The sequence below is a fragment of the Sesamum indicum genome, linkage group LG12 (genome assembly GCF_026168435.1).
Source record: "Sesamum indicum cultivar Baizhima isolate 11 linkage group LG12, ASM2616843v1, whole genome shotgun sequence".
NCBI lineage: Eukaryota > Viridiplantae > Streptophyta > Magnoliopsida > Lamiales > Pedaliaceae > Sesamum > Sesamum indicum.
In genome coordinates, this window is record NC_142668.1 from 6928150 (window position 1) to 6942153 (window position 14004).

The window sequence follows — 14004 nt, forward strand, 5'->3', positions numbered from 1 at the left end:
ACTAATTGGCGACAACATTCTCATGGCCCAAGAGAAGATTCATCATTTTAATCTCAGTTACAGAAAAGGCAACCTTGTCATAAAGCTGGACATGTCCAAATCATATAAGAGTCAACTGGTATTTCCTCCTTACAATTTTGCAAAAGATCTTTGCTCACAGATTCCTCACCCTCATTAAGCATGCTACTCCAAAGCTGTTGGTTCACTAGTCTGGTTAATGGAGAGGGGCGGGTTTCTTCAAATCCACCCTGGGATTAAGACAAGGCGACCCACCTTCCCCAACACTTTTCATTATTGCAGCAGAAGCTTTCTCAAGAGGACTAGATCTCCCCTTTAATGAGAACCTAAAAATGTTTTATCAAACCAACTACGAAGTTAACCTCTCACATTTCTCATATGCCAATGATGTGATATTGCTTACAAACTGTGAGGTGGTTTGCTTGAACAAACTAATACAATTCTTGAGAAATTTTGAGGAATCCTTTGGGCAGAAAATCAACCATGCTAAAAGTTCCTTCATTGCCGGAAAAAAAAAAAAACAATCTGACTACACAAAGAATCAAAATTATGACTGGCTTCTCAATGAAGGCGCTCCTCATTACCTGCCTTGGAGCTCCTCTATACAAAGGCAAGAAGACGAAATTTTTTTACGAAAATCTAATAGATAAACTCAAAGCAAAAATCAAACTATGGGAACAATGCCACATATCATATGGGGGTAGACTTCAATTGATCAAGAGTGTGCTCAGCCACAATGTACAAGATTCAAGCATATGATAGCTGGCTCATTTCAGTGTCCAAGAAACCACATCTTCAGTTTATTTTCACCAACCAATCAATTTATTAATGCAAATGTGCAATATGATATAACATAATTGCTAAACATGGCATCAATTATTTTTTAAAAGTGAATATCGTCCAAGCCCCGCAGTCGCCACTGACCGTCTAACATTGTTTCCGCACTAGCCGTCCTACGATCTCCATGAACATCCCACCATGTAGAAATACTTGTGTGTTTCCTCTATCACGTCCACATTACTGAAACATAATTCCTCTTTGAGTTTGCTAGACGTCTAGAGGTTGGATTGGTAGAACTATTCTAGAACTTTTAGACTAGGTGTTTCTCTCTCAAACTCTTGGAACAATTAGAGAGAGAGAGAGAGAGAGAGTTTGGCTGAGCTGTGAGGCTGTGTCACCCGTTTTGAAGTTGGAAAAGTCTCCAACTAACGGGCTCGCGGGCTTCTAGGATTCCTAGTCCACATAATTAATTACCCATTAATTTTGGGTTACGGTTTAGTTTATCTAATAAATTAATTTTAAGACAATATTAATTCAATTAATATTTTAATTTTATCAATTAAACCAAGTTCAAAACCGATTGTGTGAACCTGACAGTTATGCATACAATGCAGATATGGTCATTTCCAAAAGCCGTCTCCCTATCAAAGTGTATGACATAAAATTCTAAATCGGATCCCATCATAAACTCTGATATCCATGTATTCACTTTACTTGTTTGTCTCCTAGACCAATATAGTAAATTCGTGTCCTATTTGATCGACAAACATAACCACAAACTTGTAGAGAGTACACAACCTAGACAAGGGAGGATATCACAATCATCTCATGATAGCCATAGATCGTTTTTTGGAAACATACCAACCTCTATGCATATTCTAACTATACAGATACAGGACTTTTTAACAACCACGTATATATGTAACCACATCAGCCAAGATCAAGATACAACTGCCCCAAACACAATGCGACTATGATTTCTCACATCAGAGGACTAGTTACAATACTGTTCCACCCTAAAGTTCTACTTATACCACTTATATCACGTGGCTCCAATGATAACTCCTACAAATGAGTTCAGTTAACTTGACAACCCATTGCCAAGCACCCACTAAAGTGCAGAGATGTCGTAAACTTCTGTTGTTGATGAAACGCGATACTCATTATATGAATGCAATAGTTAGTACAAGTCTTTATAGAACCCTTCAATATTTTTTCATGAAGGTTATTGACTTGGAACATTTTAGATTGTTCAAAATAGATTACAGTAAAAAGGATTGTTCAAACCATTACAAGAAACTAACTATTGTTTAACAATCTGCTATGTCTTATTCGCTTACAAAGCCGTAACGGAATCAAATTAAAAGAAGCATGTATTAGAAGTCTGCAGAACCACATCATGTTCCTCATGATGAATATAATCTGATATATATGTCCTCTTTCCGTGTCTTATATATATGATATAACATTATTGCTGAAAATGACATCAATAATTTTTTAAAGTGAGTTAGTATCGACAGAAATAATAAGAACACAGCGGAAGCATAAATAATTAAAAGTAAATGAGAATATTATTGCTCGTCCGTCTAAGTTCTGCAGTCGCCGCCGGCTGTGTAACGTTGTCTGCGCATCGACCGTCCTATATATGATCTCTGCCAACGTCCCGCGTCGAATTAAGTAGAAACACTTGTGTGTTTTTTTTATTACGTCCACATCACTGATACGGAATTCCTCTTCGAGTTGCTAGAATTCTAGAGGTTGGATTGCTAGAACTATTCTAAAATTTTTGGATGAGGTGTTTTTCTCCCAAGCTCTTGGTATGAGAGAGAGAGAGGGAGAGGGAGAGAGAGAGAGAGAGAAGCATAAAAAATTAAATGAAACCAAGAATTAAATGCATATATTGTCACCTGTCCGTCCAAGCCCTACGGTTTCCAACTGCCATCCAACGTTGTTCGCGCACCAATCGTCCTATGATCTCAACCAACGTCACACGTCCAACCATGCAGAAACACTTGTGTGTTAGAATTCCACTTCAAGTTTGTTAGAATATTAATACAATTAAGATTTGAATTTTTATACTATTTATAGAATAGAAGCTTGAATTGTGTCTAAAATGATAGTTATTTATGTGTTTTTATAATATTTGTCCTTTACTTTTTGTATAATATATTTGATGATTTCTTTCTAGGAAATGAAATTGATTATTTATACAGGACAGAAATGGAAATTCTTCTTCCTTTTTATAGTTCTTATACCAAATTTATAAATTACCAAATAGGTCCTCTTTCCATAACCACCCACATTCTTTATTTTTATTAATTTATTTATTTTTTCAGGTTGTGTCTTACATCATTTTTTGTTGTGACTTACACTTTTTTTTTTCTTTGTATTAGACGATAGCTTATGCAAAAGTACAGTAAATTATACAAATTATATTATATTAATACTCTTTTTGTTTATATCAAAAATATACTTTTTCAATATATATATATAATACTCTATATAATTTAAAAAAACAATTACACTGAAAATACTTTAAAAAAAATATCTAGACAATTAACTTGTTGTGTAATATAATAAAGACCATTTAACATGTTAATTATCTATATTAATTATCAATTTTCATTAAAAAAATTGTTTTCATTCTAGCAACTAGCGCACAGGGATGGTACGCATAATTTTTTTTAAGTAATAGTTAAGGAAAGTATAAAATTTTTCTAATTAAAAATAAAATAAAGTTGTACATTTCATGTTAAATTCATGTTATTAACTAATCAAAATAATTATTCGATTTAAAATAAAAAAAAAAAAGGTGTACAAATCATTTGATTTGATTAAAAATAAATAAAGTTGTAGAAACTATTTGATTTGTTTATTTTGTTATTAACATGCTATTTGGTTTGTTTAATTTAACCGAGTCCAAAATTAATTATGTGAACCTGACAGCTCTGCAAACCCTCTAGACATAAAATTCTTAGACATGAAGCCATCTCCCTATCAAAGTCTACGACATAAAATTCTAAACCGATTCCCATCATAGACTTTGATATCCATGAATTCACTTACTTGTGTGTCTCCTAGACCAATATAGGAAACTCGTGTCCTATTTGATCAACAAACGTACACACAAACTTCTATAGAGTACACAACCTAGACAACATAGCATATCACTGTCATCTTATGATGCACGACGTGATACTTCCTTGAAAACAAACCACGTAGAAATGAAATTATATCAGCCAAGATCAAGATACAATTGCCAATACACAAGGCTATTGTGATTTTCAAGTCAAAAGACTAATCACAATACTATCACACCCTTAAGAGTTCTATTTATATTGATTATATCACGTGGTTTTCATATGATAACTCCTACGAATTTGTTCAATGAACTAGACAACCCATTGTCAAGCACCCAATAAAGTGCATAGACGTCGTAAACGTCACTTTTGATGAAATGCGATACTCGTTATATGTATGTAATACTTAGTGCAAGTCTTTATAAAACCCTCCAATGCTTTTCCTTGAGAATTATCGACTTAAACATTTAGATTATTCAAAACAGATACACAGGAAAAGATTATTCCAAACATTACAAGAAACCAACTAACTGCAAAAGATTGCTAAAAACAGATTACGAGGAGCCAACTAATTGGCAAGCCAGTCACCTATTTTAACAATCTACAATGTTTTATTCGCACACAAAGCAGTAAGGAAATGAAAGTAAAGAAAGCATGTAGTAGAAGTCTGCAGAACCACATCATGTTCCTCATGATGAATATAATCTTATATATATGTCCTCTTTCCCAGTCGACTGTGGTGGTGGTGGGGGACTCCTTAGTAGTGGGGGAATGCTTTGTTCATCCCTAAAGAAATTCTCTGGATCAACTCTCGTTTTCACCAAAACCAATCGATCAAAATTGTTATTGAAGTACTTTGCACCCCAAACTCTTGCTGTTTCAATACTTATCGGCCCTACAATGTTATTCACTCCAATGGCAAGATCTCTATAACAGAAGAAAGCTCCCCGTGGGTTGGACGTAACATAAGGAGTCACGTAATTGTAAAGTTCTGTAATCCAATTTATGTACTTGTATTCATGAGCTGCCTCATATGCTTCCCAGTACACCATATGATGGATCTTGTAAAGATAACCAGCCCTATGAGGAAATGGGGTTGCATTATCAGGAATTTGAGCCATTTTTCCGCCATATGGGGTCAACAATAACTGTGCCAACTTGCCTTCTGGTTCAAAGAAGCGTCTCCATATGCCTTCAAACCCTTCTATGGGAATTGGTTCCTGCACATAATCTGATTTTCCTTTGAAGTATCCTACATCATCTTGATACCTGTCCATCAAAGGCAAAAGTGAATCTATGGGCAATCCGGTATTGTACAGGATGGATTGGATCCAGCTCATTTCTGTGCAGTCTTCTCTTACTAAGCCCAATTCCGGGAATTTTTCTTGCATTATCGCAAGTAGACTGTCGGTATCACCAAGGAAAACTGAGTTAAATGTTGCACGAATTGTCATCTTTCCATCCCAGGTGGTGTTTCTTGTAGCGATGACTCTGATGAATAAGTCTTCAGTGAAGTTAGGTGCGACGTATTGCCAGCGGTGAACGAGTTGAGTGGCATTTTGCCACAAATCCCTATGGATTGTGAAAACAGTAACTTTTTCTGGAACATCCACCAATTGTACTTTCCATGCAATAATTACGCCAAAACTGGCACCTCCACCACCTCTAATGGCCCAAAATAAGTCCTCACCCATGGAATTTCTATCGAGAATCCTGCCATTAACGTCTATTATCCTAGCATCCACAACATTATCTGGAGCTAGGCCGTATTTTCTGAGCAATACGCCCCAACCTCCCCCACTGAAGTGCCCGCCAACGCCAACAGTTGGGGAAAAACCGGCTGGAAACGCCAGTGTTTGGGTTCTAATCCCAATATTAAAATATAACATGCCAATGGTTGCACCACCTCCAACCCATGCAGTTTTCTGCTCAAGATCAACTGTTACTTCACTGAAGTTGAGCAAATCAAGGATCACAAATGGGACTTCAGATACATAAGACCGTCCCTCAAAGTCATGGCCGCCACTTCGAGTTCTAATTTGCATTTGATTTTGTTTGGCACAGTAGATGATAGGGGGAATTTGGTCCTCGTGCTGGGGGGCTACTATCACTTGCGGTTTTGGGGTGGAAGCTGACATGAATCTTTTGTTTCGGATTGAAAAATCTAGGACAAACTGATAAGAAGAGTTGATTGGGGTGAAAACATGGTTAGAAATTGAGGAATAGTTTTGGATTTCTTCTTTGAGACAGTCAAGAAAACCATCGACGTTGGCAGCAGAAGCTGGAGAGGACCACGAAAAGACAATAAAAAGAAAGAAAATGAGAGTGGAAATGGTTGGAGTCTTCATGATTGTGAGATGCTGTGGTTTGTGGTTTTGGGAGCAGAAATATGTGGTATTTATAATGGTAGTGGATGGGTGAATTACGTACATGTTGCCATTTGAAAAGTAGGAACGTGCAGTCTGATGAATTAAAATACACCTCGTGACTTCCATTTCTGTATATAAAATTAGCCAACCAGTCCCTTTAAATCCCAATATTCCATCTGTTTGCGTGCTTAACTGAGATATATGCATGCATGCATGCATCATTCGCCTTTGGTTGTTTTATATACATTAATTTATGTTGCTGTGTTTGGTTAGTTGTAATCAAATTAGATGACAATTACTCTCATCTCCTTGTAATGAAATAATGAAAAATTATAAATAAAAAATAGTGAAGTGGACATTATTATTTCACCTTTGTTGATTTTCAATAACAAAAATATTTTATAATAATATCACAATTTTTACAAAAACAATTTCTCTCACCATATTTCTTTGTCTGCAAACTTCTTCGTGTTTGTTTTTCTTACAAACTTCTATATTTATAAGGAATAATTACATTTACAATCCCTTATCTATTACTTTTTTTACACAAACCACCTCCGTCTTTTTAAAAATTATAAAAACCACCCCTAATAGCCTTTAAAACCCCAAAATGCTCTTGTTCACTCAGTCAAACTTTAATTTAATTTTTTAATGATAGAAATGCCCTATGGGGCATTTTGTAATTACCAAAAAGTAGAGGGGTGTCAATGTAATATTTATAAAATTAATAATATGACGGTTATAATTTTTTATTATTTATATTAATTTTTAATTTTAATTTTAATTATTTTATTAATTTTTTAATTGAATCTCTATATTATTAATTTTTATTGAAATTAGGTCCGACAGCCAGACACGCTGCACACGCATTTCCTTGATAATTAGTTAACAGAATTAGCAGACAAAATCGGTTCTACATTATCTATTTACGTTAACCAATCTCCAAAAAATCAAAGATACGATTTGATTGATATAATAACAGTACGAACATAATACATGAAAAATTACGATTTCAATGCATTAAATACGTCCAAAAAACACTGGCGGAATATTTCATCTGTTTGCGCGCTTAATTGATATATATGCATGCATGATTCCTACCGTCATGCCCACACTCAACTATGCCTATGCCCTCGTTCCCACCTGCCCATTGCGGCCTACAGCCTCACCCCTTTTCATCTTCCTCTGCCATCGTTAGCCATAAAAATATGTATGTATAAATATGTCAATATATAAACATATACATATAAATATGTCCCATTATATATATATATTTATATGTTTATATTGTATAAACATATATACATATATGTATAACTTATTAATTTCAATATATTTAGTTGTAAACAAAAATAAAAAATAAATATTTAATTTCAAGTATATAAAATAATTTATACAAGTGTGATAATTTTTTTATTTTAAATTTATAAGTTGGTAACTAATTTTTATTAATATATTAATTAAATAATTTAATATTTTAGTTACTAAGAGGTTTAATTTTATATATAGATTTAATAAAAAAATTAATAAAATAATTTAAATTTAAATTAAAAATCAGTATAAATAATAAAAAAATTATATGGGGTCATATTATTCAACCTATAAACATTACTTTGAGACCCCCTTGTACCTTTTAGTAATTACAGAACACCTTAGGGGTATTTCTGTTATTGAAAATTAAAGTTTAACCGAGTCAACAGGGGTAATTTGAGCTTTTAAAGGCTGTCAATGGTGGTTTTGTAATTTTTGAAAAGACAAGAATAATTTGTGAAAAATGACAATAAGTGAGAGGGTGTAAATATAATTATCTCTATTTATAATAAACTTATAATTAAAAATAAGTTGTCTCTGTCACCCCACCCACGCTTCTTTCTTCTCACAAACCCTTTTTCTCTCTTACCACAATTTTGTTTTCTCTTAAATTTACATCGTAATTTTCTTTTATATATACTTACGAGAATCACGTGTAACAACAACAAGTAATTTATAATCCCAAAGAGTATTTTGATCCGTTCACAATTAAAATTAGATAAAAAAAATTGATTAGGCTCGTTGTTAAATGGATGTTAAAATCAGGGGGGTTATTTGTAATTTTTCAAGGAATAACGAGATATTTGTAATTATGCCAAATCTCAAGAGAGGTGGGTTTAATTTATCCTAAAAATTACTCTAAGAAGTTTATAATAGCTTTTCTCTAAAGAAAAGTCAGAAATTCAAAGTATTCTTAGTTATTTGTCACGACTAAGAGTCATGGTAAAAATATTTATCATGACAAATGTAGCCACCCTCGCAAATAGAACAATCAACAATCGTTGCATGACCATGATCAATAATTATTTGGTATAACTATTTTATTTTAAACTATTATAATTAACCATGGTTAAGTATTATATTTTTTTTATAGTGGTACGACAAGATAAACTAATACAATTATGAACTGAAGGGATGAATAAGTAAGACAAGACTACAGTAAGGAAAAAAAAAAAAAAGAAAGAAACAATGAAATTTTACTCTTATAATTAATTGGAGAAAATTGAACAAATTTAAAAAAAGAATACATCACATACTCTAATTTACGATGGCCTTTGTCATGAACACTAGAACTATTAATGAACGCTAGAACTATCAATAAACGTTAGAACTATCAATAAACACTGTCACAAAATTTTTGTATAGTACTCATTCCTGAATATATCTCTCCCTCTCAATCAGCATTGGTGTCGAGGCGCCTCTAACTGATAATGTACTTATTCAAAGGGGTGTAAGCACTTTATGAATCTTAAGCTTGACATTATGAAAGCCTATGATAGGGTGGAATGGCCGTTCCTCCGGAGGGTGTTGGATAAGCTTGGTTTCCCTTGTGTGTTTGTTGATCTTGTTATGCTCTGTGTCTCATCCGTTTCTTGCTCGTTAATTTATGAGTAGACTATAGTTTGGCTCCATTACTCTCCAAAGGGGCCTTCGTCAAGGGACTCTCTATCCCCTTATTTGTTCCTTCTTTGTACTGAGTCGCTCAGTTTGTTGTTTTGGGTGGCGGAAGAGGGAATAACGCTAGGTGTGGCCATTTGCAGGGGTCTCTTAGCATTTCTCATTTATTATTTGCAGACGACACCATAGTCTTTTACTCGCAAATCCAACTACGATTCAAACCATGGTTCAAAATGAGTCGCTGAGTTTATTGTTTTGGGTGGCGGCGATGTCGGAAAGCGGGCTATCGAGAAGGTAAACTAATACAATTAAGAGCTGAGGGGATGAATAAGTAAGATAAGACAAAGAAAAAAAAAAAAAAAAAGAAAGAGCAAAATTTTATTCTTATAATTATTCATTTAACAAATTGGAGTAAATATATATAATGATGTACCTAAATCAATCTTATAATGATATTATTCCTAAAGATAATTATGTAAAATAATCTATTTTTACTCCATACGAATTACTTTTTATATTTATTATTTACTCTTATTAACTACTTTTCATATTATTTATATTTATTCGTATAAATTACTTATCACATTGTATTTATTTGAAAAAATATACTTTTAGTCCCATAAAATAAGGGTAGAATTTTTTTGGTTACTAGAACTATGACATGTGATGTTTTTAGTCCCGTAAAACTCAAAGAGGAAAATATAATAAAATATAATTTTGTTCATGATAAGATATAATTTCACAGTCCATTTAAATGTATAGCATGGGACACACGCTAGTATTTGTGTGTGTGTACGTATATATATATATATATGTATATAGCATGGGACAGACGGTAGAAGTCTGCAGAAGTACATCATATTCCTGATGATGAAGATAATCTTATATATATGTCCTCATGATGAATGCAGAACACCTCGCGACTTTCATTTCAATGAATAGACCATCAGCACATGCATTTTTATTGAAATTACGTCCGACAGCATTTCCTTGATAATTAGTTAACTGAATTAGCAGACAAAATCGGTTCTACATTATCTGTTTACGTTAACCAATCTCCAAAAAATCAAAGATACGATTTGATTGCAAGCCTGCCAAATTTGGCATTATACAGTCCATTTAAATACGTCCAAAAAACACATCTGTTTGCGCGCTTAATTGATATATATATGCATGCATGATTCTCATTTGGTTGTTTTATATACATTAATTAATGTCGCTGTGTTTGGTTAATTGTAATGAAATTAGATGACAATTAGTCTCATCTCCATCTCCTAGGCTGGTCCTTTTAAAAAAATTATAGATTTTCTATGTCATTATTGTCGACTTGAAATATTCGATAAATGAAATAATGAAATAGTACAAATTACCCTCCTTAAATGAAAAATAATTATATAATCCCTAAATAGTGAAGTGGACATTATTTATAAACATATACATATAAATATGTCCAGTTATATATATATATATTTATATATTTATATTGTATAAGCATTTATACATATATGTATAACTTATTAATGTCAATAAAATTTAGTTGTAAACAAAAATAAAAATAAATATTTAATTTCAAGTATATAAAATAATTTATACAAGTGTGATAATTTTTTATTTTAAATTTATAAGTTAGTAACTAATTTTTATTAACGTATTAATAAATAATTTAATATTTTAGTTATTAAGAGGTGTAATTTTATATACAGATATAATAAAAAAATTTAATAAAATAATTTAAATTAAAAAATTAGTATAAATTATAAAAAAAAAAACTATACGGGGTCATATTATTCATCCCTATAAATATTACTTTGAGACCCCCTTCTATCTTTTAATAATTATAGAACACCCTGAGGGCATTTCTGTCATTGAAAAATTAAAGTTTTATCAAGTCAACAGGGGTAATTTGGGTTTTAAAGGCTGTCAGGGGTGGTTTTTGTAATTTTTTAAAAGGCAACGCTAATTTGTGTAAAATGACAATAGGTGACGGGATGTAAATGTAATTATTTCTATTTATAATAAACTTATAATTAAAAATATTTTTTGTCTCTGTCACCTCACCCACGTTTCTTTCGTCTGTTAGAGCCGTTTTCTTTCTGATCACAATTATTTTTTTCTTCGTCTTACATCATAATTTTTTTTATATGCTCGCGAGAATCACATGTAATAACAATTAGTAATTTATAAACTCAAAGAGTATTTTGGTCAGTTCACGATAAAAATTATATGGAACATTGAATAGGCTCATCGTTAGACGGGCGTTAAAATCAGGGGGGTATTTGTAATTTTTCAAACAATAAAGAGATATTTATAATTATACCAAATCTCAAGAGACGTGGTTTTAATTTATCCTAAAAATTACTTTAAGAAGTTTATAATAGCTTTTCTCTAGAGAAAAGTCAGAAATGGAACATGTGTATGTATTCTTAATTATTTGTCATGACTAAGAGGCAAGATAAAAATATTTATCATGATAAATATTTTAGCCACCTTCGCAAATTATTCTACCAACAATCGTTGCATGACTATGGTCAACGATTATTTGAACTATTTTATTTTAAAACATTACAATTACCCATAGTTAAACTAATACAATTAAGAGATGAAGGGATGAATAAGTAAGACAAGACTACAGTAAAGGGATGAACAAATTGATCTTCTATCCATATTCTAATCTATATCTATGTTATATCTTTATATTATATTATCTATAAAAGTATGAATTGGTTCTAAAAAGTTTCTTTTATTTTATGGTTTACCTAAACTAATCTTATAATATATTATTCTTAAAGATAATTATGTAAAATAATTTATTTTTACTCCATGTTAATTGCTTTTTATATTTATTATTTACTTTGATTATCTACTTTTTATATTATTCATATTTATTCTCATAAATTACTTTTTATAATGTAGTTATTTCGGTAAAATATTTTTTTAGTCCCATAAAATAAGGGTAGAATTTTTTTAGGTACTACAACTATGGTAAGTGACGTTTTCTATCCTATGAAACTCAAAATCACGTCTTTTTAGTCCTAAAAATTGTGATTCTGGGACTTTTTGTTTCCAAAATTAATCACAACCCTTGCTTAGTACCAAAACCACAACATGCATGACTTTTCGAGACAAAAAATATGTGATTATGAGTTTTATAAGACTAAAGACGACACCTGCTATAGTTATGGTACCAAATCAAATTCCATCTTTATTTTTATAAGACTAAAGAAGCAGTTTGCCCGTATTTATTTACCCATATTAGTATTTTTCTATATTATGTTCATAATATGATACACCTAGACAAAACTTCCCTTATGATAATAAGAAATAACTAAAAATGTTCATAAATATTGAGAAGATTAATGCATTGAGAAACTTTTCTAATGAGAACTGGTTAGATCACTTGTCATATTAAAATGGGTCACATCACAAATGAAATTAATAAATAAATTATCATGTAAAATAACTATTTTAAAGAGTAAACGGGTCAAAAGACAAATAAGAGTCAATTAAATCACTTATTCCCTGTAAAATTACATTTTCTAGTAAAATAAACTAAAATATAATTTGAGCATTTGAGGTGTAGCTATTGTGGACATTATATGATTTTTTTCATTCATCTATAATATAATAGAACAAAATATCAGTACACAAGAGAATTAAATTTTAAAAATTGCTCTTTGTTAAAAACCAAATGATATCACAAGATTTTAAAATGTTATTCATAAACAATAACCATAATATCCACTTTCAGCACGAGTTTGCCTATTGCAACCACCACGCAAGATACTGAGATTTGGAAAATTCTTATTCAAATAAAATTCGGTTGAATTAAATCAATTGCAGAGTAAGTGTAAACTACTTGTCATGTGATTGATCATTTTTCTAATATACATCAATTATATGTTGAATTTGGCACAAAATATCAGAGATGATACAACCATGAACAGGGGAATGGAAGAACCCAGAAAATCTGATTTCTGTATTAAAAAATGGAGAGGATAACCTGCTGGAGTTCGAACCCGTGCTTAAATACAAACGAGCTAACTAACCCAAAACTGCCAGTAACAAACTAACCACCTCACCTATGACATGGACCAATGAGAAGCTGAATATATGACTATACGCCACTTCAGATATACAACAATAGAGAAACAAAACATAATACAAAATCGAATATAAACTGCATTCCTAAAATGCGACTTCTTAATATCCAACATCAAACAGAAATAAGCCAGCTTCATCTTCATCATGTTGATCATCTGGAAGAACAGCAGCAGTAGGCATCCCCATTGCTGTTGGAACATCTTCAAGCTCAACAGCCCCCCCCCCCTCACAAGTGGGACGGGGATGCAAAGCAGCAAGAGCTACGAATGTGCATAGGAGCTAAGAAACCATCCTTGTAAGTAGAACGAACCACATGACAGTCAATCTCGATATGCTTCGTGCGCTCATGGAAGACGGGGTTAGCCATGATGTGCAAAGCCTCCTGATTATCACAAAATAAGCCAACAGGAAGAGGCAAAAAAATATCGAAGTCAAAAAACAAATAAGACAACCATTTTAGTTCACAAACGGTAGCAGCCATGCTCCAATATTCCGCTTCGGCAGTTGAACGAGAAACAGTAGATTGTTTCTTGGTCTTCCACGAGACTAAAGCAGCACCCAAGAAAATATAATATCCAGTAAGCGAGCGATGAGAATCAGTACAAGATGCCCAGTCGGCGTCGCAATAAGCAATTAGCTCAAAGTTAGAAGCAGCAGGAAAAAATAAACCTTTAGAAGGCTCACCCTTGAGATACCGAACCACGTGCAACGCTGCGTTCCAGTGAGCT

At 32.3% G+C, this 14004-nt stretch overlaps 1 pseudogene; it reads right to left on the minus strand.

Moving 5' to 3' along the window:
• Window positions 1–4316: 4316 nt before the first annotated feature.
• On the minus strand, window positions 4317–6241 carry LOC105178694 (berberine bridge enzyme-like 8 pseudogene; annotated as a pseudogene).
• Window positions 6242–14004: the final 7763 nt, after the last annotated feature.